Source organism: Castor canadensis, chromosome 19 (genome assembly GCF_047511655.1).
Source record: "Castor canadensis chromosome 19, mCasCan1.hap1v2, whole genome shotgun sequence".
Taxonomy (NCBI): domain Eukaryota; kingdom Metazoa; phylum Chordata; class Mammalia; order Rodentia; family Castoridae; genus Castor; species Castor canadensis.
The window spans coordinates 24,012,982-24,038,933 of NC_133404.1; the positions used below are offsets into that span (position 1 = coordinate 24,012,982).

General features: G+C 42.4%; 1 protein-coding gene and 1 long non-coding RNA gene across 38 annotated transcripts in view; one reads left to right on the forward strand and one right to left on the reverse strand.

Moving 5' to 3' along the window:
• The window catches only part of LOC109680562 (uncharacterized), a 472,009-nt gene that overhangs the window by 347,601 nt on the left and 98,456 nt on the right, over positions 1-25,952 (forward strand). For 16 of the 36 annotated variants that reach the window (XR_012443882.1, XR_012443893.1, XR_012443894.1 and 13 more), the window contains one exon: positions 23,543-25,920. The exons of 14 other annotated variants lie outside the window; for them this stretch is intronic. The gene's annotated coding sequence lies outside the window, so the exon portion shown is untranslated. Of the gene's footprint in view, positions 1-3; positions 11,032-23,542; positions 25,921-25,952 lie in introns of those variants that run through there. 6 more of the 36 variants (XR_012443891.1, XR_012443902.1, XR_012443883.1 and 3 more) reach the window with 6 other exon arrangements.
• On the reverse strand, positions 12,174-17,245 carry LOC141419221 (uncharacterized). Of its 2 annotated transcripts, none has more exons than XR_012443920.1 (3): positions 15,649-17,245; positions 14,083-15,310; positions 12,174-13,263 (listed from the first exon to the last, which is right to left on the reverse strand). It is a non-coding gene; the product is annotated as an uncharacterized lncRNA (long non-coding RNA). The 2 variants fall into 2 exon arrangements; XR_012443919.1 differs by having other exon boundaries at positions 12,174-12,497; positions 13,132-15,310.

The following is a 25,952-nucleotide window of genomic DNA, read 5'->3' on the forward strand; positions in this document are numbered from 1 at the left end:
TAGATCTTCAAAACCCACAGCCCTGGAGTGTATGCGTAAACATTTTAAGAAGGGATTCACAGTGGATTATTATGGGATTAAAATGTCTCCTGGAAAGCTGTGCACACTATGTGACTCAGCATGGCCCACTTTTGGGGTCAACTTGCCCCCTGAAGGCACTCTAGATTTGCCCACAGTCAGAGCCATTTATCAGATCATAATAGGAAACCCTGGATAACCTGACCAGTTTCCATATATTGACTCCTGGCTCCAGGTGGCTCAAACCATGCCCTCCTGGATCCAATTCTGTGCTAATAGAAAGGGACAGAGCAGAGTTTTTGTGGCTCAGACAATAAAGCCTAAAGACCAGAATCTGACCAAACCTGTTCTGCAAGGGGATCCAGAAGATGAGCTGCCAGTGCCCCCACTATACATTCCCAGCATACCTCCACCATCAGAGCAGCCAGTGCCACCTTTCCCAGACAGCCCGACACCCTCAGTGAGCCCTTCTCTTCCCTGCCAGTAGCCTCCTAGTCCCAGTGATGTCCCACGCCCATCCCTGGCTGGGAGTCTGAGTCCACAGCCCCTGAGCCACCACCTTCACTCATCTCAGGCACCAGCCCCTCAAGCCAGGGCCTTGCAGATGCCTCTTCATGAGATGCAATGGCCCCAGCAGGTTGATGCTGTTGGCACAGTCCAGCCCGGATGCTCAATCCTTTATTACCAGCCCTTCAGTTTGACTGACCTCCTAAATTGTAGGAATCATACACTGTCATATTTAGAAAAACCTCAGGCTATGGTCGATCTCCTAGAATCCATATTCCAGACCCATCAACCTACTTGGGATGACTGCCGGCAGATCCTCCTGACATTTTCCAATATGGAAGAATGGCCACAAATTCTGACAGAGGATCGCCACTGGTTCCAAGGGCAGGCCCTAGCAGGAACCCTAGATGCAGAAGCATGGGCAAGACAGATGGTCCCTGACGCCCGACCAACTTGGAAATTCAATACAGTAGAAGTACGAGGAGAGGCAACAATATCATGCCACCCTCTTACATGGGCTCACAGCGGGAGCTAAGATACCTACCAACATGTCCAAAATTGCAGCCGTTATTCAGAGGCCAGAGGAAACCCTGACTGATTTTTATGAGAGACTCTGTGAGGCCATCCGAATAAACACTCCCTTCAATCCAAAAGCACCAGAAAAACCAGAAAATGGTCAATACAACATTTGTGACTCAATCATATGCTGACATTAGCAGAAAACTTCAAAAACTTGACGGTTTCACTGGGATGAATGCCACTCAGCTGTTAGAAGTAGCAAATAAAGTCTTCATAAACCAAGAAAATGAAGAAAAATGGGAAGCTGATAAAAGAATGAAAGCCAAGGTGTCCTTGTTGGCTGCAGCACTGGGGAAGCCAGACCCAACTCAGCAGTCAGTCCCCCCACAGAAGGGGAGACCCAATGGGAGAACCCCACTCCAGTGAGACCAATGTGCCTACTGCAAGGAGACTGGCCACTGGAAAAATGAATGCCCCCACTGCAAGAGGACAACATTGGAGCCCAACAGAATTGCTCCAGGATGGCAGCCCAAACCAGACACCCAAAATCTCATTGATCTAGCAGGAATTGGATCAGACTAGGAAAGACTGGGCTCCTTAATACTAGGCTTCCAAGAGCCCATGGTCAAAATGAAACTGGGGGGCCAACCAATGATTTTCACGGTGAACTCAGGCACGGAGCATTCCGTGGTCACGAAGCCAATAGCCCCACTCACCCGGCACAGAGCAACAATAATTGGAATGACTGGCACCCAAACAGCCCAGCAGTTCTGCCGACCCCAGATGTGCCAACTCGGAGGGCATGAGGTGACTCATGAGTTCCTGTATTTGCCAGAATGCCCAATTCCTCTGCTGGGAAGGGACTTATTAACAAAGCTCAGAACCCAAATCACCTTCAAACAGGGAGGGTCTGTAAATCTTACCATGAGGGGACCATGGTAAGATCCTTCAGACCTACAGTGGCTGAAGGATGCAGGGATATTAATTGACTGCCAATCGCCATGAAACACCCCACTGTTGCCTGTCAAGAAGGCAGAGGGAGAAGATTACCGGCCTGTCCAGGACCTGTGGGCAGTCAACAATGCTGTTATCACACTTCACCCAGTAGTCCCTAACCACTACACACTTCTGAGTCTTTTACCACCACAAGCAAGCTGGTTCACTTGCTTAGACCTAAAAGACACATTTTTCTGTCTTTGCCTGGCACCAGTTAGTCAGCCTTTGTTTGCTTTTGAATGGGAAGACCCTCATACTGGAAGAAAAATGCAAATTACTTGGACTAGATCTCCCCAGGGCTTCAAGAACTCCCCTACCATGTTTGGGGAAGCCCTAGTAGCGGATTTGTCAACGTTCCCAGAAGAAAATCCAAGCTGCACTTTGCTTCAATACGTATACGATCTGCTCCTGGCAAGCCGTGACCGGGAGAGGTGCTGGGAAAGGGACAAAGGCACTGGTAGCCTGACTCTCCGAGGCAGGCTACAAAGTCTCCTGGAAAAAGGTCCAAATTTGCCAACAAGAGGTCCAATACCTTGGGTTCACCATCTCAGAGGGACAGTGAGCCCTGGGTCCAGAGAGGAAGCGGGTTGTCTGCTCCATCCCTCAGCCAAAGACCAAGAAGGAGGTCTGAGAATTCCTGAGAGTGGCAGGATTCTGCCACATATGGATATCTGGATATTCAAGCCTGGCCAAACCACTTTATGAGGCCATGGCAGGCTCAGGAAAAGACCCTCTAAACTGGGGATTCGAACAAGAAAAGGCTTTCCAGGAAATTAAAAAGCTGTTAACCAGCGCCCCCTCATTAGGGCTGCCAGATGTAAAACGACCTTTCAATCTCTTCATCTGTGAGAACAACCACACAGCTTTGGGGGTCCTCACCCAAATGATGGGTTCCTGGCATGTCCAGTGGCTTACCTGTCAAAGTGCTTGGATCCAGTGGCCTCTGGGTGGCCCCCATGTCTCTGGGCCCTGGCGGCCACAGTAACCCTAATCAGGGTGTCTGACAAGCTCACTCTGGGACAGGACGTTAATGTCAAAGGTCCTCATGCAGTCATAGCTCTAATGAATGGACAGGGCCATAAATGGCTGACCAGCTCCAGAATGGCCCACTCCCAAGGATTACTATGTGAAAATCCACAAGTCACACTTGAGACTGTGCAAACTTTAAATCTTGCCACTTTTCTGCCAACACAGGAAGGGCTTCCAGATCACAACTGTGAAGAGGTGATGGACAAAGTGTACTCTAGCAGGCCACACCTGATGGAAGTTCCCTTCTCAGATCCAGAGCTCGAACTTTTCACAGATGGAAGCAGTTTCATCCAGAAAGGACAATGAAAGGCCGGATTTGCAGTCACCACTTCTAACAATGTTATACAGGCTGAAGCCTCCCACAAAGCTGGCCTGCACAATGAGCAGAACTTTGGGCATTGGTTCAGGCACTACAATATGCAAAGGGAAAGTAGGTAAACATCTATACAGATTCTAAGTATGCCTTTGCCACCCTGCATGTGCATGGGGCAACATACAAGAGAGAGGACTGCTGACAGTAGGGTGAAAGGAGATTAAAAACAAAGAAGAAATTCTCCAACTGCTAGAAGCACTCTGGGAACCATCTCGAGTGGCTCTCATGCACTGCAGAGGCCACCAAAGGGGCATGGGCTGTGTTAGTAGAGGAAACCACCTGGCGGATCAAGTGGCAAAAAGGGAAGCAGAAGAACTGAGCTCCCCTGAAGTGCCAAAGCAGACCACCAAGCTTCTGCTGGCTCTGGAGCTGCCTCCCACTCCAAATTACACCAAGGAGGAAGAACAATGGGCAAAAGATGAAAAGGGAATAAAAGAAAAGGGAGGCTGGTGGAAGTTGCCCGACCAGAGACTCTTTGTCCCCAGTGATGTAGCAGTCACTCTGGTAAAACAGCATGAACTAAAGCACTTGGGGAAAATGGCCCTGGAAAAACTATTGGACAGATACTATTCATTCCCAAGCTCCCCACCCTGTGTGCCCAAGTGAGTGCTAGGTGCATCACATATGCACAAAACAATGCGAGTCAAGGGCCTAGGCCAAGCCCTGGAATACAAACTACAGGCACCATGCCTTTTGAGGATTTGGAAGTGGACTTCACAGAGGTCAAGCCCTGTCGAGGGTACCAGTACCTCCTGGTCCTTGTCTGCACCTACTCAGGAGAGGTTGAAGCTTACCCCACATGCACAGAGAAAGCACGAGAGGTAATAAAGGCTCTCTTAATAGAAATTATCCCCAGATATGGACTTCCCCTTTCTATCAGGTCAGATAATGGGCCAGCCTTCGTGGCAGAAATAGTTCAGAACCTGGCCAAGATTTTAAAAGTAAAATGGAAACTCCATATAGCAACAGGCCCCAGAGTTCAGGGAAAGTAGAGTGCATTAATCGAACCTTTAAAATTACCTTAGCTAATCTCTGCCAAGAGACACAATCTCCCTGGGTAGACATGCTACCTTTAGCCCTACTTAGGGCACGCTATACCCCTAGACCCTCTGAGATTCTCTATGGCAGACCCCCTCCCATAATAAACAGGCTCGGGGGGACCTCAGGCAAATTGGAAGTCCAGACATGTCTTGACATCTCCAGGCCTTAGGAACAACCCTACGTCAAATTTCCCAGGAAGTTTTAGAAAGAGCCCCAATCCCTGTGGGTAACTGGGCCCATCACCACCAACCATGGGGTATGGTATGGGTAAAGAATTGGAAAAAAGAACCTCTCCAACCTAGTTGAACGGGTCTCCACCTAGTAATATTAGCAACTCCTACAGTTGTTAAAGTTACAGGCTTCACTTCTTGGATACATCATTCCCAGATAAAGAAGGCTGCCATTCCCGTGGACTCCGATGGCTGGCAGGCAGTCTGAGATTCAACTAACCCCCTCAGATTAAGGCTCCAAAGGATGTCTCAGTGGAGCGCCACTGCCAGAGAGACCTCCAGCCCTGCTCCAACCACATCCGGGAAGCTGGTTGGTCAACACATAGTGGAAGCCTGAGGATTCGTCCACCAGGACACAGATGTATCCCCTTTTCTGTCACCCATACCTTATCCTGCTGATTAGCATTGTTGCAATACTGTTTGCTCTAGGACTGGCTGTCACTGCTCCCCAGGATTGGATCCTAGGCCAGATGTTACTACTAGCCTTCTGTTATCTGCTCATAGTTGGGAGCCTAACTGCTGCCCGGTGTTGTCTGTAGCCTAGATCCCAACCCCGAGCATGAGGTCTTTGATGTGTTATTGCTTTCTAACTCTGCTACATTTTTGAGGTTGTCCAAATAGGAGGCCGGGATGACTGCTCAGCCTGTATAAGGCTGCTTTCCTTCCAGAGAAAACTGAGGTATGCCTTCACCTTTTATCAGTATCTGTCACCCGTGTGCAGCATATCAATCTCTGAATGCACCAGGGGAGGGACGGTTTACTATAAAGAAAATCTGACAGGTCTGACTGGATCATTCAAGAACAAATGCACTATAGGGCAGACAGTTTGCTGGCAGAAAGACAGGGACCCTCTAAAGGCATGGAACAATGAAATGACAGGGGGAGGAAATAAACCTCATTATGTCTGGGCACCTTACCCTTCCACCCACCTTCTACATCAATTTACTAAGGGGAGAGTCTCAAAGCTGGAAGGGCCACCCAAAGGTGATTACCTAAGCAGATACGAGCCTATAGAAGACATTGATCTGCCACCTCCATGGTCCCTGTTAAGGCTCCTCCCCCCCGGGACAGGGGAACTTAACCTGGAACCTCAACTGTACAACCTGCTAAATGCAACCCACCGCCTCCTTAATTTTACAAACCCACCATTGGCGGGTGATTGCTGGCTCTGCATATTCTCAGGTCCCCTCCAATATGTAGCAACTCCAGTAAGCCTCCTCAGCCAGAGCGGGCATGAAGTTCCTCTCAACTCTACCAGTGCAAAACCCAAAGTAAGAAATATACAGCTATTCCAGAAGCCCCCAGTTGTATCTACAATTCAAAAGGATACTATTCAGTTGGGGAACTGACTGCTGACCAATTTGCTCAAGTTCAAAACTGTACTACTACTGCCATTAGATGTACAGTTGACAGGCTATGGTGCAGCAGCCCGGGAATTGTTTTTGTCTGTGGGACCCTTGCTTATCAGTGCCTGCCAGCTAACTGGAAGGGCGTCTGTACACTGGCATTCCTCACCCCCCAAATAAACATAGTGCCCAATAATCAGACCCTCCCTGTGCCTTTAGTAGCTCACACATGGTCAAAGAGAGCTATCCAATTTATACTCTTATTGATCGAACTGGGGATGACAGCTAGGATAGGAACAGGCCTAGGAGGAATTGCTTCATCAGCCACATAATATAATCAATTATCCGCAGAGCTAACAAATGACATAGAGCAAGTGGCGAACTCCATAATGACTATGCAGGCCAACTGGACTCCCTAGCATCAGTGGTCCTCCAAAACCAGAGAGGGTTGGATTTACTCACTGCCAAAAAGGGAGGGCTTTGCTTTTTCTTAAATGAAGAGTGTTGCTTTTAATTAGTGTAAGTCAGTCGGGAATAGTCAGGGATATGACTCAGCAATTGCAGGACCAAGTCACACGTAGAAGGCAGGAATTAGCAAATTCTTGGAACAGATGGAGCAATATCTGGAACTGGGCATCTTGGTTCAGTCCGTTATGTGGCCCTATCTTTATGCTTCTATTGACACTGACATTTGTTCCATGCATTCTTAATGCCATAACTCACTTTATTAGCTCCCAGATGGAGGCGATAAATTTGCAGCTCTTAGTAACACAATATAGGCCTTTGGGACAACAAGAATCTTATGGAATTTCTAAAGTCTAGTGTTGATGCTTGTCTACAAGTGGAAAAAGCATCAAGGGGGGGAATGAAGAGGAAGATAGCCTTGAAACAGGGCCATAAACATGGTAAACTGTCAATTAAAAGCTGTAACCTCAGACAGAACTGTGAGGAATTACCCATTATAGCCATGCAAAAGTTCAGCACTGAGATAAAATGCACCATGCATAAATAAGCACCCATTCCCACCTTTCTTTGTCTCTACTAGTAAATAAATTTTCCAAAGCAGGCCTCCCCTGCTGTTCTTGTCTAAACAACATTAGGTCCCTAGCTCACTACCAGCCCAATTAACCTAAACAATCTAACTCACTAGTTAGGACACCATAACCTGAGCACATTTTTGTAACCTGATGCCCTGCACTACCTTTTAAATATCTTGTGAATCCTTTGTTCAGTGCTCAGACACAGGTACATGTCTGAGGCCATTGGCGTAAAAATAAAATCTGAGTTCTCCACTCCTCCAAGTGTCGCTTGGTTTCTTGCCCGACCATACTTCCTCAATACTATCTCAAACATAGCCAACAAAAAACAGGGCTGGAGGGGTGGCTCAAGTGGTAGAGCACAAAGAAGAATGGAGATTCCATTGTGATGGATAAATAGAACCAAATAAACTGGCAAGAATTAAAATTCTTTATATTCTTGTAATGTTTTCACTACTGTATATGCCCTGGTTTCTATCTGAAAAGCAAACTTTCCTTTGACTGCCAAAGCTTTAAATTTGCATGGTTTTCTGCTACTTTTATTATTTTTTTGGCAATACTGGTGTTTATCTCACACTTGCTAGGCAGGCACTCTTCCACTAGAGCCACTCCGCTGGCCCCACTACTTATTTTTATGTATTCAATCATAATAAGTTGCTTCCTCTAAGAACCTTTAATGTTGGTTGTATGAACATACATCTTATGGATTTCTTCAGAATACTGTATATTCCTCACTAATGTGATTGGATTTGTAGCTCCTAGTTGATTGAATCTATAATCTGATTTGATTTATACTGCCTAATGGATCAAATTTCTACTTGGCTGATGTCACAAAGGAAGGAGAAATTTCTTTGTTGTTCATTTTCCCTTACATGTAACATTGTACATGGCACATAGTTGACACTTAACATTCTTAGTTTGAAAAATGAAAAGGTTGAGCTGGGCACCAGTGGCTCATACCTGTAATCTTAACTACTTGGGAGGCTGAGATGAAGAGGATCACTGTTTGAGGCCAGCCCACAAAAATAGTTCTCAAGACCCCATTTCCAAAATAACCAGAGCAAAATGGATTTTAGGTATAGCTCAAGAAGTAGATTGCCTGTTGCAAGTACAAAGTCCTGAGTTCAAACACAAATCCCATAAAAATAAAAGAATAGGTCAAAGTCAATTATCTTCCCTTTTAAAAAAATGAACAATTGGGTAGTGAAGTTCAAACAGGTTTTAAAATAACATCAAAATATGATAAGTGGTGGAATGGCCCAAGAGGTAAGGGTGCCTGCCTGGTAATCATGAGGCCCTGAGTTCAAACCCCAGTATCGATAAAACAAACCAAAACCATGATATGCTTATGACAACATACCTGCAAAATTCTTACTCTGAAAATTATAAGACAATGATGAGCTACATTAAAAATTATGAAAGTAAATGTAGGAATATGGCACTTTCATGAATTTGAAGGCTCATGATTACCAGGCCAATTCTTATAAATTTATTCATACATTTGCTAGATGCCCAATCAACATCCTATCATAAATATTTAGAAATAGATGGATCATAAAATGTATATGAGAAGAAAAAGGATGTAGATTAGTCAAATGAATTTAGAAAAAGGACGGACAATACTGTATAGCACATACCACCTAATTCAAGAATTAAAATGAAGCAGCTTTAGTCAAAATAGTGTGGGATTTATATAATGACAGGAATTTAAATAAATGAGGCAATGAAGCAGCTAGTAATAAACCAACACACAGATGATCAGTAGATTTCTGAGTAATGTGCCAAAGAACTGTAATGGGAAAATGATAGTAATTTTACCAATAATTGCTAGAATTATTGAGCACCTACATACCATAAATGTCTACTATAATTTTTCATTGTATCTAATAATTCAAAATTTATCATAGGTATAAAAGACAAATGTTAGCAGGCATTCCGCTACTTAAGCCACATCTCCAGTCCATTTTGCCTGGTTATTTTTGAGATGGGGGTCTCACAAACTATTTACCCAAGCTGGCTTTGAAATGAGAACCTCCCTATCTCAGCCCCTCAAGTAGCTAGGATTACAGGTATAAGCTACCAGTGCCTGGCTTATATTCACTATTCTAAGTAAGAAGAAACCAGCTCTACACATTGAACGCATTATGATATCATTTATTTGACATTCTAGAAAAGGCAAAACTATTAAAATGGATCAGTGATTGCCAAGTAAACTTCATCATATCAGTAATTGCTGAGTAGGGAGAAGGGATTACTACAAATGCGCACTATAAAACATATTGTGGTGATGATGGAGGGTGGTTCTTTGAGTGGCCTTGGAGGGACCCATTTTCTGCCATCTCCTTTCTTACTTGAAATTCTTTTGAATGAACTGGGAACACACTAGGAAAACAGTGTCCTGAAGTAGGGAGGACTGCAGGGAATAAACAAGGCTTTGTTCCCCTCTTCCCTAGGAGCAGGATGCCCTTCAAAGCTATGGTGTCCAGCAGAAGCAGTAGCATTAAGACAGGGACACGGTCACCATACAACACTAACTCTATGCTATAGAAGACTGGAGAAAAAGGAACCCCGATGAACTGTTGGTGGGAATGGTAATGAGTACAGTCATTATGAAAAGCAGCATGGAGTTTTCTCAGAAAATTAAAACTAGAAATACTGTCTGACCCAGTAATTCTATTATTCTACTACTGTTATTCATCCAAAGGAAAAGAAATCAGTATGTTGAAGTAACATTTGCACCCCATGCTTACTGTAGTGTTACATATAATAGCCAAGAAGTGGAAAAACTCAAAATACTCATAAAAGGAGAATGGGTTACATAGTACTATTAAAGGAAGAATGAAAATATTCAGCCATGAAAAGTACAAAATCCTGTCATTTGAGACAACATGGATGGAACTAGTGAACATTTCTGTTAAATTAAATAAGCCAAGATAAGAAAGAAAATTACCATAAGATCTTATTCATGTGTGCAATCTAAATTGTTGAAACAGACATTGGGAAAAATATGGTGGGGGGGAGAAAAAGATGGTATGAAGCTACCTTTGATAGAAATAAGACTGTTAGATAGAAAAAGAATTAGATAGAAATAGAAATAAGTTAGATAGAAATTAGAATTTCTGGTGTCCTATCACACAGGGGCCTTACTATAAATAACAATTATATATCATATATTTCACAAAGTTAGAAGAAAAGAGTTTCAATGTTTCTACCATAAAGAAATGATGCTAGACAAGATAGATATGTGTGAGACATCACGCAACATACACTTATATGTGAATATCACGTGGTATCCCACAAAAATAGCATGTTTCTGTTTTTATGCGTCAATTTTAAAAGATTTAAAATTAAAATGCATGAGTAACCCTCAGGGTTTAAGTTGAAATGTAATTGTTTTTCCTTTATCAGAGTTAAATATGAACTTGGAGGGGTCAAAATAACAGCACCTAAGTATCTAACCTGCTCCCAACATTACCTCGCACTCTGGGTCTTTAGGGCCAAGGAGCACATGGTATCACTGAAGCTGTGAGATTGGTGTGGAGAATGCACCCGTGGTCGTGGGTCATGAAGGAAAGTTTCCTCACTGTGGATGTTCATGCCAGTGCAATTTGCCATCCCATAGATTTGGAGACTTTTAGGCATGTTTCTGTCCACAGCCCTGGAGCTGCCCAGCAGAGAGCTCTGGGTGTGGACACTGAGCTGTGTGGTGTGACTGGGAAGTCCTCCATGTTGCAGGATTCTCTCTGTATCAAGCACATGTGCTGATTCCTCAGTCTATGCCTACCTCTTAGATTACTGCATAGGGAGCTGTAAGTATCCTTTGTTGTTATTCTTAATTTTTGCAATTTTTTGTTGATTCTTCTAGGCTTTCGCTACATGAATCATTCATTTACCTTGGCCTGCCAAAAACTTCATGCCTAAGGACTTATTTCTAGGTTGGTTGAGCAGAGAATGACTCTATGTATTAAATATTATTTAGCATCCAATCTTTTTGTAGCCAGATCAATATGGCAATAATTAATGATTAAAATAACTATACAAAGTATCTACAATAGAATCTGTAAGTAGGTTAAAACCACCTGTTATGCACACTGGCTTTTCCTGGAATTTTTTGTTAACATCTGGCTGGGTATGTTAGTGCATACCTGTAATTCCAGCTACACAGGAGGAACAGGCAAATATGTATAAGTCAATTTCATTTTTAAAAACTAACAAGTAACAATGTAAAAATACAACTAAGAAAACAATTCCACTGAAAATACTAAGAAAAATAACATTCAAAGACATAAATTTAACAAAATAAGTATAACACGTTTACACTGAAAAAATAAAGATCTGTACAAATGGAAAATATGCCATATTCTTAGTTGAAAAGACTTAATACAGTAAGAATGGCAATACTACCCAAACTGATCTATTCATTCAATGCCGTCAAAATTCCAACTGACTTTGTTTTGGCAGTAATTGACAAGTTGACTCTACATTACACAAGGAAATATAAGAAACCCAGAAGAGTAAAACCAGTCTTGGAAAAAAAAAACATGAATGATTTTGGAGTATTCAACTACACTTTCTGACAAAGTGATAGTAATAAAGAAACATTGAAGCACTGATATAAGAATAGACATATATAGATCAGTGAATAGAACTTAGTATCTAAAAATTGACCCTTAAATTTATGGTCTGTGAATTTTCCAAAGATGTCAAGGCAATTCAGTGTGTTAACATATTTTATTTAGCAAATGGGTCTGGGAAAATGGATATACATATATATGGAAGCTGGATGCCTCCCACATTCTATATAAATAATGGACTCAACATAGATCATAACATAAATATAGGAGCAGAAACTGCAATGCACATAGAAGAGAACATAGAAATAAATCTGCAAGATCTCAGCTTAAACAGTGGTTTCTATGATATACCAATAGCACAAGTGATTTAAAAAGATAAACTGAACTTGATTCGAATTAAGAAACATCATGATTCAAAGTGTCCTATTTAAAAGGAAAGAAAATAAAACCCCCCAAACTGACAGAAATATTTGAAAAATTGTATAGTTGTTAAGGGTCTATAGTTCAAAATATATAGAAAATTTCTACAAATTTAAATCAAAAAGACAAATATCTCAATTGAAAACAGGTGAATGAAAAGGCAGAGTAAAATGGTAGAATAGGATTCTCTACTGCTTATCTTCCAACAGAGATTTCAATGTGAACAACTATCTATGCAAGAAAATACTTTTACAAGGACTGTGAAAATGAGGTAAAAGCCATGTGTGGTGTGACACACTTTTAAGCCCAGCCTTTGGGAGGCTGAAGCAGGAGGATCACATGTTCAGTGTCAGCATGGACTATGTGGTAATTTGCAGGCCAGCTTAGGCAACACAGTGAGACCCTGTCTGAAAAAAAAAAACAACAAAAATATGAGATAAAAGATGATACCTGGTTAGAGCACAATAATAAAATGGAAGAGGGCAGGAAACAGTATTAGGTTATCTCTCAAAACCGTGAAACACAATACAGCATTTCCTTGGGGGAATACTTAAGTGAGCTATGCTTAAATAATCAGTCCATTAGTTAAAATGAACAATGGGCACATTCCCATAACCCCTAGATTCAAGGTGAGTAACCGTGGACTGAGTCTCTAGACTTGCCTTAGTACTTGGCAGGGCAACCACATCCCCTTCGAGGGAGATGTGATCTACCATCTGCATTCCTGCTGGGGACAACAATGACTGAGGCAGTGGTCGTCAGCCCTCAGTGGTAGATAGGACCTTGTGACCATGGGATGTGGGAGTGTACTAGAGCTTCACCCACCTTGCTTGCCACAGGATCCCAGCCTATTACCACATCAGTCTGTGATGTGATGACATAGGATTCCTGTCCTGCACAGGGCCTGCTGGGAAGTACCAGGCTTAGGCAGTAAACCTGGGCTTAGGGACCACGCCAAATGTACTGTCCAGAATCTTAGGATGGGCTTACAAGTGAAAAGAACTCCAGGAAAAGCCTGTTTGCAAGACTACAGTTACATACCTACTTCATCAAATGTGCAGACCTTGATATAAGACCACAGGTGGAAGAACACTGAGGTACACTTAATCTCACCAACTAAACAGGAAAACGGCCATTGAGCCATCTTGTGTAAATGGAGCTAATATGAATGGGCTGACAAAAAATCAAAGTAACGGTTTTAGGAACATCAACAAACTTCAAAAAAACACAGGAAAACATAATAAAATTGTCAAAGGGGAACAAAGGCTAGGGACATGGTCCAAGTGGAAGAGGGCCTATGGAGAAGCCTCAGACTCAATTCAAACCCTAGTACTGCCAAAAAATTAAATTAATATGTGAAAAATATGATCACAGTATGCAAAATGACTACCCCAAATCCCAGAAAATTAATACTCTTTCTTATATATTTTGCACCTCTTCTCCTCCTTCCCACTCTTGCCCCTCTACAATACAGTGGTTTCTGCTCACCTGCACCCTCTCTTCACACCCCAAACGTCCTCATGACCTCCAACTTACTGCACTGCAATGATCACCAAGTCAACCCTGCCCATCCTCATCTCTTCCCCACCACCCACTAACACCGCCCCCACCAGCGACACCTAATGTACCTTTCTCTCAAGTGAGTCACTTCGGTGTGTAACATCCTCCAAAGTACACATTATCACACATCTTCCCTCTAACTGACTCATGGTCGCTCCCCCTCCTCCCTACACATGAATACAACCCCCAGTAACAGCCTGAGATTTGAAGGATCTATAGTGATATGGCAGGATAGATGGAGGGGAGTGAGGATGCAGCACAACAGTGCCACAGCAATGCGCTGAGTCCCAAGACTCCAAGGTGTCCTTTCTGGTTCTTCCATGACAAGTATTTGGCTCTGCAAACTTCCAACGTTATAAATAAAATATGGAATAACTGATGAAAAAAATGAATATTTCCCAGGTTCAGAGTATCCATCCACGTGCAGCTGACCTTGCTCACCCCATCGCTTCAGTAACTGGTCATCAGGTGAAGGTTCAGGCATCTCCAGCTGTCCTCCATCTCTGCGCAGGATTTCTTGTCTCTAGCCAACTTGTCAGTTTCAGTGTCTCACCTAGAGCTGGGGCCCCGCCCCTCCCCTCTGCGCATGCGCGGCTGTGCCACTCTGCAGAGAACCCAGCCTCTTTAAGAAACCAGTGTCCTGGGCGTGGCAGCTGTTAAACCCTAAGCATTCATAGGGTGCCTTGAGGAAAGACTTGAGAAACCACTATTGACCTGATGTGAAGGGAACTATTTATCTATTCTTATACCTGTGCAAAGGATTAGGATAAAATTCTTGCTTCCTAAAATGTCACTGCAGACCCAACAGGCCAAATAATCAAGATGAGAAATCACCCTCAGTGTGTGTGTGTGGGGGGGTGCTACTTGTGGGAGTGAGGAAGGTGAACGACGATTAAGGTGAGGGAATATGGTTGATGGGTTTCATATACTTATATGAAATAGAACAAAGAAATCTCTTGCAATTGCTTTAAGTGGGATGGGGTGGAGGTCGAGGGGGAGACAGTGAGGGTAATCTAATCAATGTCCAATATAAGCCTATTTGGAATTGTCACAATGAATTCCCCTGGTACAATGAATATATCCTAATTTTAAATATTGGGAAAAAATCACCCTCAGACCTTCCTATATGTGGTACAGAAAAGCTGCTAGGGAAAAGGTAAAGTAATCAGATATGCTGTTAGTACAACCATGCAAGACACATGAAACCCTGTCAGAATAAAATGTCTAATTATAAAAAAGGTACTATATTGTCCATATTGTTCAGGATATTTTCTTTTTTTTTCTACTTTCAACAATTTAAGGGGGTGCAGTAAATCCTTCTCCCAACACCATTATGTAAGTTCCCTCTAAGGGCTTATGGAATCCTCAATTAAAATACAGAAGCAAACTGTAAAATTCAATGAGGGGGGAATCTGCAAAAAATGTTTAATTTGAATACAAATCTTAAAAAACAAGGAGTTGTTGCCCATGTCTGTAATCCCAGCACTCAACAAGCTGAGACTGGAGGATCACAAGTCCAGGCAGGTTTGGGCTCCATCAGAGATCTTGTCTCAAAAAAACAAACAAAACAAACAAAAAATTAAATGCCTAGCAGTGGCACAGGCTGCTTGAAGCAGCACGGTAGGTCCTGAGGTAACCTGTAGACCACCACAACAGCAGCCTATGGAAGAAAAGAAAAGCAGGGGCATAGGATATCTGCCACCACACACAAGTGAAGGCTTAACAAATCCCTGGCCCCTCCCTCATTTCCCTCCTTTGCTGCACTGCAGCACATTGCAGAGCAGGTTCAAGCCAGCCAAGCTAAGTGGAAACTGCAGACATTCTTCTTGCCCTCCCCCTGCAGTGTAACACTGAGGAAGGAGAGGGAATGAGTAGAATGCTTTGGCACCAGGTGTAGACATGGCGGTAATTCTCCCCAGTCTGAAGTTACACAACCCCCACAGATCTGCCTTCCCCACTGCAGCTAGTGGCAGAAGTTTCCCAGCTGCGCATGCTTACCCAGCCTCCTGCACTGCAGCACTTTGGGAGGGTGTTGCTTGTGCGATGGGGAGTCATCCACTCTAGGCCAGCTCCTGTCTGCACCACTGTGCTTTGGAGAAGGAGTGGCTCCAGCAGGGGCTTAGCAGACACCCACAGCTTGCCCTTGCCCCTTCTCTATTGTGAGAGGGGCGATGGCCCTCTACCCGGCAGTGTTTCTGCAGACTGGCACATCTGCATAGGCAGCCACCTTTGGGGAATCACACAATGGTGCTGATGAAGACTGGCACCACACTGCATTCTCAAGATACATTTCAAGTCTTGCTTCCTAACCCTAGAAAATGCCATGAAGAGAAAAAGACCTTCCATTGTAGCTTCACCTCCCACAACTGTCAGGGGATTCCTACATACAAGTTTTACATACCTTTCCCTATGTTATACAATAATAGCCACAACAGTGAGTGACTGTAAGACAAGGGTAAAATATACAAGGAAACAGACCCAAACACTTTCGCACATTCATCCGCATAGTGAGGGTGGGTTAGATTTTTTAAAAAGCACGATCACAATATGGGACCACCACAAGGCCACAGAAAAATTATCATTACCTTAAGATAAAATCTCTACTTGTGCCTGCTGCATCCTCGTTCTCACCCCTCTGGCTCCACACCACAGTGGTAATTCTGCTGACCCTCCCACTTGCTTCAGACACCCAAGTGATCCCCAAATTACCCCAAGCCCCCTTCATAATGTACCTTCCTCATCACCCTCTCACAATACGTCACATGGACCAGTGCCTGCACTGTGACCACCCACTGCCATAACACATATACCTCCAATCCACCCTCTCCCACTCCTCTCAGAAATACTTACATCAACAAAACACCCACTTATCATTTACCCCTCAATCCCCTCTACCCTCTTACCCCTCACCCTGCTCTCACCCTCAAATATCCACTGAACCATCATTCAAGCATCCCAGTAGCAATCATTGTGTCAACCCGCCCCACCCAGTGCCAGGCAGAAACACTAACGACCCTCTCTCCTGGCCAGCAGCTAGGCATACTACCCCAGAAACTGCAGAATCACGCATCTTTCCTTAAAGCTGCACTGAGGTCGCACCGCCTCCTCCCACACATCTCCACTAACCATCCACAGTAACAGCCTCAGATTTGAAGGACAAACGTCCACCCACAAAAAGACCCCTCATGACTTGCAGGACTGGGGCAGAGGTGTCAGGCACACTATTGCCATAACACAGGGCAGAACAGCTGAGTCCCAAGCCAGCAAGTCGGGTTCTGCGTAACCAGCTACTTTAATTCCCAAAAGGTTTCCAGGTTATACAACCTCCAAGTCCTACAAACTTCATATACCTGTTAAGCAAAAAGGAATGTTCCCAAGGCTCAAAGCAGTCACTGGAGCTCGTTCCATCGCCTGGATGACCATTCCGCAGGCTGACGCACCAGGCGTGTCCAGCGGTTTCTCCTCTCTGCAAAGGACTTGCCAGTTTGCAGGCTCCTCCCGCCCCTCAGATGCAGGCACGCTAGTCCAACCCCTCAGTGTGCGCATGCGCACTGATTTGCCACATTGCAGGGGATCCTGCAACCAGTAAGAATGGAAAAAGGCCACTGACATTGAAATATTCATAGTATGTATGACTGGAAGGGGAATCCTTTTCATGATAAAATTAAATATTTAGCAGCAGAAATCCAGAGGACTACATCTTGAAAGACTAAATGAACTTGTAGGAGAGGAGAGGTGAATTAGGAATGAAGGTGAAGGAATACTGTTGGTGGGTTTCTTATATGTATACAGAATAGAACAATGAAGCATCTTGCAATTGCTTTAAGTAGGGTGGAGGGGGTTGAGGGGGGCGATGGTGGGGTGGTGATCTAACCAGTGTACAAGTAAGCCCATTTGAAAGTGTCATAGTAAATCCCCCTATACGACAAATATATTCTGAAAAATGAAGGGGAAAATAGCCTGAATGAGGGGCTGAGTATTCAGCTCGGTTTTAGGGCACTTGCCTAGCGTGCAAAAAGCCCTGGGACCAATTCCCAGCACCAAAAAACAAAACAATTAAAATAAGCCCACAAAACATGAAAAATTTTATGTAAGATTCTATTTTTTGCACCTAACTTATTTTATATAATATTGTGTTCAATGCAAAAGGTATTTTTCAAGGCACATTAAAATTACTCCATATAACAACCATGTCAGTATTCACTGACTTATTTGCAGAGCTAGGAATGAATCAAGGTCTTCAGCAACATGTAAAAGCAATTAAACAAGGGAATTTTATTTAAGAAAGAAAGTTTTCTTCAATCTCCAAAAAATAATCAATATGATACAACACAATACAATGTATTAATAGAATAAACAACATGTTTACCTATAGTATGGTGAATAAATATTTGATAAACCAAAAATCCATTGATGCAAAAACACTAAACAGATTAGTGAAAGAAGGGGAATTTTACTTAAGATGGGCAACCATGAAAATTAACATAAAACAAAGGGTGTCTTGACAGTCTTTGTGATTTTTTAAAGTTTAGAATCATGATAAAGATGTCCAATCTTGTTCATCATTGTACTGGGCAATGCAGCCTAAGTCAATAGGTTAAAATAAATATGAAATAAATATAAATTATTCAAATTGAAAAAGAAAGTGTGAGTCTGATGCTGGTGGCTCACGCCTTTAATTCTAGCTAATTGGGAGACTGAGATTGGGAGGATCACGATTTGGGCCCGCTTGGACAAAGAGTTCTTGAGACCCATCTCCAAAATAATGAGAGCAAAATGGACAGGAGGTGTGGCTCAAGCAGTACAGTACCTACCTCGCAAGTGCAAAGTTCTGAGTTCAAACTCCAGTCCTGTCTCCCCGAAAAAAAAAAGAAACAAAAATGACTTCTCTGAGACATATGGTTGCAAGGCTAGCCTTAATAAAATCTTCTAGCTTAAGTAAATTGTTGGAAGTTCTATAATTCATACTATCAGTGAGTCATGTCAGGTGACTTTATGTTTAGTACTGTACCATCTGTGTCCGTGACATCATGCTGGTAAAGTCTTGAGTTATCACCATTCTGGTTCTAACTGTGGGCAGTCAGAACTCAGGGATCTTGATTTACTCTTATAAGATGGAGCATTCCTTCTCCAAATACTCTTCTGGTTCATTTATAATATTTTACTTGCCTTGTTTTGCCCAGAGTGTAGGGATGGATGATATTCAGTGTACATCATGATGAAAAAGTTTTCACTGAAATGAAAAAGAAACAAAGATTGGATAAAGCATCTAAATTTGATAAAAAATCAGTTATAAAGAAATAAATGCAATAATTAAACATGTGTTAAAATGTGGAATATAAAGGAAGCTGTCATGTCTCAGAGAGCATGTGTATTACACATGCTCAAAACAACAATGCCTAAATATCAGAAATGAGAAACTTTTTCAAAGTCAAACTCGAATTCTCATGCAGGTATTAAGGTGAGAGGGTCTCAGACTTCATTATCTATGTGGGTATAAGAATATACTCCATGTTATAAACAGTAAAATCATGGGTGATGACCTTATGGAAGTCCATGTAAGTACAATATGCATTCCCATGACCTTCAGAAGGCTTTGTAGACATGTTTTATGGATACAACCCTGGAGCTGACCAACAGAGAGCTATGAATGTGAAGAGGCAGCTATGTGGGAACTTTCTTTATTTTAAAAGAACATGGACAACAAAAAAATCCCATAAAATCATAAATTATGTTAAAGGCTCTATATTTTCCCCAATGACTAGAAATAAGACAAAGATGTCCACTCATATCAGGACTACTCAACATTCTATGCAGGGGGGTTGCCTATGCATTCATGATAGTAAAATGAATATGAGGTGTCTAGATTTGAAACACAGACTATCTCTGTTTGCAAAGGACTTGAGTTTGTATAGAGGAAATTTTAAGTATTCTAACAAAATTGAAATATTATTAAAACATAAAAAAGAATTTAAAAACTCCAAGTTCAGCAAGGTTGTAATATACAATGTCAATATAAAATAATTATATTTCTATACAGTAGCTAGCAACAAATAATCTAAAATAAAACTCAATTGAATTGGCAGAGTGCCTCAAGTGATAGAGTGGCTGCTTAGCAAGGGCAAGGCCCTGAGTTCAAACCCCAGTACTGCCAAAACAATAAAATAAAATAAAACTGAAATGTTTCAATTAAAATAGATTCCTAAAGAAAAAATTGGAAATAAATATAAAAAATGTGGAAGGCATGTACAGTGAAAGCAATATTTACTGAACAAAATTAATGAAATGCTAAATAAATAGAAACATTTGCTACTCAGTGACTAGACAGTGAATTAGTCTGTTTTCAGTAGCTATAATAAAATACTTAAGACTGGGTACATCATAAAGATAAGAAATTTATTTAGCTCACAGTTTAGGAGGCTGAATGTCCATGATCAGACTGTGTCACATGAGAGGGCCATGGTGAGGGTCTAATGGTGGATTGGGTCATAGGGGATGAAAAGCCTGTAGAAGACATCATATGGTGAGATCCAAGATAATGAGATTCACGCCAGAATTGACCTTTGATGACAACTCATTACTATGGAAACTAACTGGGGTTCCATGAGAACATGAGTCACTTACAAAAGTGGCACTTCTCATGATATGATCATCTTCTTCTAGACCCCAGTTCTTAGAGGTCCCGATACCTGTCAAAATCAGCACACTGAAGACCAGCCTTCTAACACATAAATCTTTTGGCAATGTAGTCAACCATATCTAGTCCAGGAGGACAATAATTAATAATTCATATGGAAATACTATCAAGTGTATCTTCAGTTTAATTGGAATTCCTTTTCAAAATCCCAGATGGTATCTTTTGGTCCAAATTGATAAACAGATTTTATGATTCTTATGAAAATGCAACACATCTACAACATTCAAAATAATCTTGTAAAACAGCAAATTTGGTGTAGTATTTAAAGATTTACTATAATTCAATAATAATCTGTTTTTTGTCATACTGGAATAAGGTTAGACACATGGATGAATGAAACAGGCATAACAGATTTTCACCATTGCCAAGTCAATACATTGCATAAGAATTTTTTCCATCAAATGCTGCTGGGATAATTGGGTATCTACAATTCTAACTGGACTCCTTCCTCACATTATATACATAGTTCACCAAAAACTGATCATATGTATAAATGTAAATGTTGAACAGGCAAAATCCAAACAAGAAGACATAGAAATACATTCCCAAACACATAAAGACATGATAGCAAGACATCTTTGCGGGCCAAAGTTATACAATATTTTCTAGGATAGGACACCAAAAGGACAAGGGACAGAAGAAAATTACATTGAACTGTATTAGAATTAAAGTCTCTTATGATACAACATATACCATTAAAGTGAAAAGACACCCAAATAAATGAAGAGAATCTTTGCAAGTCACATAAATAATGAGAATGTCTATCCAGGATATATAAAATCACCTTACAACTCAAAAATAAAGGAGCAATATTCCAATTAAACAGTCAAATTATTTGAATAGATGTTGCTCTGAAAGCTTGTGTTCAATCAGCACATGAAAAGGTGATGAATACATTTTATCCTATTCCTAGGAGAAATGCAAATTTAAACAACCATGAAAAATACTTCACTGACCTAAAAGGCACATTGCTTAGTGAAAATAGCAAATTAGACAGGGCAAGATACCATGTAAGTTCATTCATATGATACTCTGGGAAAGTCATAAATATGGAGAGAATAGATTTACCAGGATCTGGGAGACAGGAGTGTGGAACATATAAATTCAGAGGACTTATTTAGAGCCGTTACAGTATTTTCTATGGTACTGTAATTGTGGATGCCTGATATCGGTTTGCAAAAGGTAAAATAAACTCTAAAGCAAAGATGGAGCATAGTATGTCAAGAAATCCCAGAGAAATGCAGACAAAATATTATTACTGAATACAAATGCAAGAAATTATTTTACTGAAGGGAACAAAGGAAAAGGAATGGACCTAAGTTACTAGGAATTAAATGGAGATTCTAATGTTAAAGCACAAAATATTTATAAATTAGTTTGGCTGTTTCATTGGTAAATTTGGTTTCTAAGGGTGTTTGGATTAATAATTCTGAAACTGGTATGCCTGTATTACCAGATGGTGATGCAGATCCTTTTTAAGGAACGTCAGTGTCTACATGCACACAAAAAATTTCGTTTTGTCAACAGCCTATTTGCCAGTGTGGAACTAATCTCTGCCAGGCCCACTCTGATGGGGCTGTGGACACCTTAGTGGTTTCCAGTGACCAGGAAGAACAAGGCTGCCACCACTGCCTCCCACATCTGGGTCACTCCAGCAAGTCACCTATACAGTAAAGACCAATTCCACTCAGGGGTGCTAGTATTATGGCTCTTTCTTTTTTTCAGACTGGGCTATCTTTAGCCTTGCTGGCGCTCAGGAAGAACAACTACTTGATTTTAAACCAGTACATATGACACACACACATGGAAACATGCTACCAGGGAGGAGGGTGCCCTTCTGGTCAAAGATGAGCTTACTCTGTCCCAACTGTCCCACAGTCACCCTTAATTTACCCAGACAGAGCAGCCATTGACTATACATGGCTTCCTTAGAGCCTAGGATGCTGTACTAAAGCTGCACTTTAACTCCTATGCAAAAATTACCCCTACAACACTGTCCCTAAGCATAACACTAACTAAAACCTGAGCCTGCCCCTGAACCTTGTGACGATCATTGTAACCCTGAAACTGACCCTAATCCAGACCCAGTCTCTAACCTTGATTAGAACCTAACCCTGACCCTATTCTTAATGCTAACCTTAAGACTCATCCTATTCCCTTAAGTTTAGTCTTAGTCTGAATCCTAACCTCATTCTCTTGTTCCTATGCACTTGTGTGGCTATTTGCATTTGCCTCTGGGTTTGTGAGTGTGTACTTATGCACCTGCATTTGTATGTCTGTGTGTGCTGAGAGTCCCTGCATATGTTTATGTGTACCTATTTGTCCATGTGGAAATGAATGTGTATTTTCAATCAATTTCTGTAATGGTCTCATCACCAAGTTTTTTCATTAGAAACAGCTGATACCAGCACTGTTCACAGCTATTTATGGGTGTGTATACCTGACATCATCCTAGGACACATGCTAAAATAATCTTCGGGGAGTGCTGGTTAAGTTGTGAAAGGCAAAGGGACACATATATGTGAAAAAAGATGGTATGGATCAGCTAGGTCAGGTTTTGAAGCTGAGGCAGTAGATGCACTCAGGCCTACCTGAGGATGGTTGAGTAGGACAGGTGTGCTCGTATAACTGTATCCACATGTGCACATGGTGATGTGAGAGTGAGCTGTCAGTAGCAAGGGGATCTTTGGGAGGGTCTTGCTCAGGTAAAGGGACCCCAAGAGGTGATCCTAATTCCTAGACAATGACCCAACAGAACATGGAACCCTGGGAGACAGGCAGCCACATTCCAGAGTCAGTTAGAGCCAGTTCAGGCCAGAAACCCTGTAGAGAGCAGGATGTTCTCCTGCTGTCTCCCAACTTCCTCTGCCTCCACAGGAAGCCCACAAGCGCCTTGTCTACCTCAAGAGATTCTGGATCAGGCCTTGCCACCAAACCAGGTACCTCTGGCCATTTTTCCAGAAGGACTCTAAGGGGACACAAAGCTGTCAAGGGAAGATGCAAATAGACCAAGCAACTGTTCTGACTGCCCCCCCTTCCATAAGCCTCCATTCCCAATATCATGTATGGTTTTTAGATTTGAATACTGAGGACAATCCTTTCTGTGCAGTTTTCACTTCACTATATGGCGATGAATAATTTTTCAGTTTGCTACAGTTTCCACGTTTAAACTGTTCCTCCTTGATTGCCCCTCAGGGTGAAACTGAGTCTATTCCTGCCCTGGATGAGCCCTGCAGGGTGAGGACCCTCGAGTCTAGCCTGATAGAGCAACTTGTGAACCACCTGGTGCCCCTCCTACAGAGCAGGGGCCCCTTCTTGGTTTCTGCCTTCCTGTGTACCTACTAAAGGTTCTCCACCACCCTGCAGGTGCTGGATCTAGTCTTTAAAATGTGAGTGCAGACTGGGGGCCTGGCACAAGCAACAGAGTGATGCCTAGCAAGCATTATATACTGAATTTAAACCGCACCTTTTCCCCCACAAAAACAAAAATGACTTGTAGTGGGCCATTGTGCACACTGAGATATCTGGGAGGAAGATGGTCAGGTTCAGTAATTGCACAACTGTTTATGAATCAGGTACAATGTGTAGTCACTCAGTATGTAATTCAGGGAAGAATAGAGAAATGTTCCATCACTTCTCAGATTTCCATTCCCACCTGGGAATTAACCCATTCAACTAAATGTCAGAATATTATATGATGCCTTCCTGGCTTCTTGTAGGTATGGATATTTCCACTTTGATTGTGAGGAGGATGAGCAAATAAAGAAGTGAATGGACTCCATCCTTGGGGATGTTAGGGGGCTGGCAATGGAGGGAAGATGAGATTTATCATTTCAACTACAGGGATGAAGCCTGAGGGTTCAACTTACAGGTAGAAAAATACAGAGCTGAGTGGGTGGAGTCTTGAGTATCAAGACAGCCTAGGGGATCTTAAAGTTCAGAGCCAGCTCCTGTAAAAATCTATACCTAACAACATCCATCCAAGCCAGGCTTTCCCTGCACTGTGCGCTATGAGGGCATGGATAAGAGGTGAGGTGAGCACTCTGCTTTTATATGGGCCTCACACATCTCCCCAAAATTCCCAGCTGCACAAGGCTGTATACCTCCGCATGGTCATGCTGGCAAGGGGCCATTTGGGGACTAGGAAGGAGAGGTCAGGATGTGACACTACTAACCAACATGCCCCTAGTACCATGTGCTCCTTCCTGGGAACGTGGATGGTAAGAACCCTGAGAATTTTTACATGTCCAAGGACCTGGCTATCTTTAACTAGCTGATAGCCTATTTGCTGCTCAACACGCCCTCGTGCTCAGAGCTGGCAATCTGTATCCACCTCCTGACCAGCTGGAGGACCTGGAATCCTGTGAGGTAGAGATCAATAATAGTAAGAAGGCTTTAGGCAAGTGCCTGAGAACATGTGAGTATGTGGATACTGCGTCACCCTGGAAGGAGACTCCAAAAAAAATGGTGTCAGGCAAGTAGACACTGGTGGATCCCAGTCTGGGAAGATGTGTTGTTGCTAGGTGAGGGACTGGGACTAATCTGGAAAGTAAGGTCTTCTGTATGGACAGGCTCAGGCAAAGCCACTCATCAAGGGAATCTTGTCTCCTTCTGCAAGTGCAGTGCAACTTAACCTTCTAGAACTGCCTGCACTAGCAGTGCATCTGTTTCCAGCCATAGACTTGGAGCTCGCATAGAACATTGATCCTGAGCTCAAGCAAAAGCTTCCATCCATAATACCAGAAACTCCAACTACTACAAGTTTCTTCTCTAGAACTATATGGAGGTCGAGAGCCACCACAGCAGTCTGTGTCACTTGTGAAGATATTGCAGGTTGTTTCTGGGGCAGAAAGGCCAGAATACCTTAACACTTCTGTGAGTCTCCACCTGGCTTTGCACATCTCCACCTGGCCTTGTGCATAGCAGCTGACACAGACAATTCTCCAGCTGTGGCAAAAACATCTGGCTACTATGGATCTCTAGTTGCCTAAGTCAACATTAGCTAAAATTGAACCACTTTTACATGTAGAGGAAAAACTACCTCTAGTAGATAGAGTCAAGTCAGATGCTAATCTAAGTCTGCCAGAACATCTTTTGGTTGCTACAATGGTAGAGCAAGTTCTACCCCTGCCCTTGGTATCACCTGATGAAATACACCTAGCATCAGTACCTGCATCAGAAGTGTACTTCCCCCCAACCCCAGAAAATATCTGTTTTACTTTTTCTGTTGCATTTTCAGTGTTTATTATGTCAGTTTAATAATCAGTTTTAACAAATTTTCACTGTTTACTTTGAGTTGCATATTTCGGGAGTACCAAATCCACTGACCATGATGTAAAACCATGAGTACTATGTAGCTGCAGACTGAAGACCAAAGTACAGCATGTGGATCCTGTATTGAGCACAATCACAGCCCATCATGGAGGAAGTGAGAAGCAGACTTCTGCTTTTACAGTGAATGCCCAAAGAGGCAACACATCCAGGCAATAGGGAGATGCTGACATGTGCTGAGGTAGCACATGTCCTAGAACGGTGCTCCACTTGAGAATCAAAACTCTCATCTATGAAATCAGGTAAGAATTTCTCCTTCTGGTTTAGGACGTAG